Source organism: Pteropus vampyrus, unplaced genomic scaffold, assembly GCF_000151845.1.
Source record: "Pteropus vampyrus isolate Shadow unplaced genomic scaffold, Pvam_2.0 Scaffold484, whole genome shotgun sequence".
NCBI classification, from domain to species: domain Eukaryota; kingdom Metazoa; phylum Chordata; class Mammalia; order Chiroptera; family Pteropodidae; genus Pteropus; species Pteropus vampyrus.
The window spans coordinates 454,348-458,320 of record NW_011889265.1 but is presented as its reverse complement, the minus strand read 5'-3'; the positions used below and the strand labels follow the sequence as shown (position 1 = coordinate 458,320).

General features: G+C 49.2%; 1 non-coding gene across 1 annotated transcript; it reads right to left on the bottom strand.

Moving 5' to 3' along the window:
* Positions 1-3,400: 3,400 nt before the first annotated feature.
* LOC111732721 lies at positions 3,401-3,519 on the bottom strand. Its single transcript, XR_002777669.1, has one exon. It is a non-coding gene; the product is annotated as a 5S ribosomal RNA (ribosomal RNA).
* Between the last annotated feature and the right edge of the window lie 454 nt (positions 3,520-3,973).

The following is a 3,973-nucleotide window of genomic DNA, read 5'->3' as shown; positions in this document are numbered from 1 at the left end:
CGTTTGGGAACCACCACGATGAACCTGGCACTGCCTCTGGCGCACCTTGGGTGACCGAGGACTAGTCTCCAGACGTCACTCCCGGCTCTCGAGACCCTGACCTCTGACTCCTGCCTGCCCGAAGGTCTTTTCCCGTCGCTGACCCAAACCGTCCTGCTCACTCATTTCCTCTTGCTCAGGCCGGCGGGACTTGGGGAGCAGCCGGCTCCCGCCCTCTGTACAGTCACTCTTCCTGTGTCTCTCCCAAAGCCGGCGTGAAGCAGCCACGCCTCGCGCCCTTGAGCAACCACCCACAGCCACATGCAGCAGGCGCCGAGTTTTACGGGGCCTCTCTCTTCCTCCGACGGGCAGGAAACCCTGGAGTAGGCAATTTCTCGGCTTCTCACACTGGGAGGATTGTTGTCAAGCTAGTAACACTTGAAGTGTCCAGAAAACGCCCTGTGATGGGCTGAATTGTGCCCCCCCACCTCACCAAAATAGAATAATTCATATGTCGACATCCTGACCCCCAGTACCTCAAAAAGTGACTGTATTTGGAGACAGGGTCTTTCAAGAGGTAATTAAGTTAAAATGAGGTCACTGGGCTGGGCCCTACTCCAACCTGACTGGGTCCTTGTAGAAGAGGAAAACTTGGACACAGACAAGTAGAGAGATGACCAAGTGAGGACACAGGGAGAAGGTGGCCGCCCATGCGCCAAGGAGAAAGCCTCGGAAGGGACCGGCCCTGCCAGCACCTCAGTCTCAGACTTTCGGCCTCCAGCACTGTGAGGACACAAGTTTGTACGGTCTGCCCCCCAATGCATACAGCGCACAACGCCAGCAGAACCCCTTCCTGAATTCTGACGAACCACAATCTCCAATGACCGCCAGATGCAGCCCCATACGGAGGAGCCGGTTCTCTGCGCGGGTCCCCCGGCAGCCCTGGGCTCAGCCGGAGGGAAGAGTCCGGCTCCACTCACCTTGACCTTCCAGGTTAGTTGGTTGCCATCTTTTGCAGGAACCCCTGCTCTGTGCCAAGTCTTCTTGGGAGGCAGACACACCCTGATCCCACACCAGGTTACCATTCTTGCTGTGGGACAGCGGAGACTGGTGACCAGCAGCCCAAACGCTTATCTACAGGAGGCTGTTAGGCAGAAGCCCCTGGTACAAAATGAAAATGCCGGGCCCTTGATCAGAAACCATCACAAATTCCAGCTGGGCAACAGCCCCAGCGCAAGCTCTGCTAAGCACAGAATCCTGCTAAGCACCGAAGGGGCTGCACACCCATGGAGCCGGCCCTGCTGTTAGGGAGCAGCAGGGGAGGGGCGACATGGCCAGTGTCCAGGGCTCAGTCACATCACCAGAAGCCACAGACTTAGAACGGGGCCTCGAATCAGCCACCTGCCTCTCCGATCTGAGTCTCGTGGAAGCTTCCAGACTGCGACATGGGGGAGTCAGTTTCTATGCCGTTCCTGCATTGCAAACAGTTGCCTCTCTCCCTTCTCACCTGGATGTTATGTTTCAGGAGTGACTCTTGATGAGACAAAGACAACTCTGCAAAGTTACTCGCTTAGAGACAGGATGATCTGCGATGTCTGTGTGTATGAAAATCAGACAAAGATACGATGTTTTGCTGAGGAATCGATACAATAGGAAGGATCCTGGGGGCAGGGGGTGTGGTACCAGCCTGAACAGCCGCGACAGAAACACTTCAGGTGCAGAGTGCTCCTTGGCTAACAGAAAAGGGGCTTCAGGGCTGGCAGTTTACTTGGACATTTCCATTTCCAACAAAGAAGGATGACGGGGCCTGTCCAAGTGGTCCCCGTGATGTCTAGCCAGGGGACGGACACAGTGAGAGGCACTGGGCTGAAGAGAGCCCCTCTTCCTCTTCCTCCATGGGAGGTGTTTGTGAGGTTCGAACAGATGGGCGCTGGTGAACTCAAACAAAAAGACGTCTGTGGGGAAATAAGGCAGCTGCTAGCATGGCAGGGACACAGGCAAGGACGGGAATCATGAGCATGGGGGACCCAGGTGGCCAGAGCGACAGGATCCCAATCTGAAGGCATGCAGTGGGACCAGTGAACTTCAAGCATGCTTCACGAACTGCACCCCAGGTCACGGTGAGTCACACTGGCCAGAGGAGGGCAGGGCCTTGTTGGGAGCCCTCATACAGCATCTGGTGGGATGAGTGTGTCCCCCACAGACCAGGCACGTGCTGCTAGGAGGGGATGCTGGGAAGCTAAGACACCCGATGCCCACTAGTCCTTGGGCACCATGGTAGCAATGCAGACGCCTGCAAGGCACAGACCAGGTGCTGAATTAGTACTTTCATTTTGACTGGATTCTTCACCATTTTAACTGCTGGTCCTCAGGAGAGCCCCAGAAAAGAGTGTCAAAGGCCATTTCCTTTTTTTTCCCTTAAATACATAACAGCTACAATTTATGATTATTTTGTACATTTGCAAGCACAAGCTTTGAAAACAGAAAAGAATTGAGGTTTAAATATTCCACGGAATCACAATCTAACTGCCTCAGTTCTTGTCTGTGCCTCGGTTTCTGATCTGGAAAATGGGACTGTTATTACGATGAGCTCTCCCTCACGTAAGATTTGAAGAAGGGGGAATTGGGGTTCCTAATGGGTTTTAAGAGTTCTGTAGGGTTCCCTCTGCCATCCAGCCAAACACGGGGACAAAATGATCCTGCAGCCCGTTTGTCAAGAGACCTTAATTACTGACCCGCCTCAGAGGCATGGTGTGATGCTTCATCTAAAGAAAGAGCATTTTTTAAGGGCATCGGGTGCCTAGATGTGTTCAGATATAAATATACACACACACTTCTGTTTTTAATAACCTTTTTATTTTGGAATAATTTCCATTTCTTTTAATGTTAACATCTTACACAGCCAAGGCACATTTGTCAAAACTAGCAAATTAACGTTGATATATTATTTTTAACGAAATTAAAGACCTTTTTTGGGTTTTACCAGTTTTCCTGCTCGTCTTTTTTTCTGTTCCAGGATCCGATCCTGGACACCACATGACATTTAGTCAAATATAAATATATGTTTTAACTTTTTACTTTGAAATATAGATTTACAGAAAATTGCAAAAAAAAGGGAAAGAAAAGAAAAAGAAAGAAGTACGGAGAGAGCCCGTGCACCCTGCACTCAGTTTCCCCCAGTGCTGACATCTTGTGTAACTACAGAATAATACTGAAACCGGAAACCGACAGTATAATCTGCAGAGCTTATTAAATATACATGCATATATATATATATATATATATATATATATATATACATATACACATATATATATATATACATAATTTTTTTTTTTTTTTTTAGGCGAGGCAACCTTTGGTTGACCTCACAGATTGCAAGGATCTTGTCCGCTTACAATCTCTCATTTTTAATTTTTTACGCCTACAGCACCTGCTCTTCCTAGGTGGTCTCCCATCCAAGTACTAACCAGGCCCGACCCTGCTTAGCTTCCGAGATCAGACGGGATCGGGCTTGTTCAGGGTGGCATGGCCATAGACCATGCATATATATTTTAATCAAATATTTTAAAACATTACTTTGCCTCACAGTCGAGAAGATTAAATACTTTCCCCCAGAACATAAAATTTGCATCTAGCTCCATCTGCCTTCAAACTCAAATCTAACCCTGAAATTCTTGATCGTTCTCTCCAACCCATCAGCTATTGACTAACACGCCCAAACATCCCTTAAAAGCAGAACTGCACTCAGCCTTGGGTCTGCAGAGCCTCAAAGTACTGGACCTTGAACTTCCCAAATTCATGGCCACGTGTCTGTGTGTGTGAGAGAGACGGGGGGAGGGGGGGTGGAGAGGAGCCCCACTTTGTCTCAGTCCATTCTCTAAGCTCACTCTCATGGACCCAACACTGCTCTTCCTGTCTCCTGGGCGTTCTAGAAAGATAAAGAGCTACATATATATCCAAGTACATTTCTTCTACTCCTGTCAGATATAAA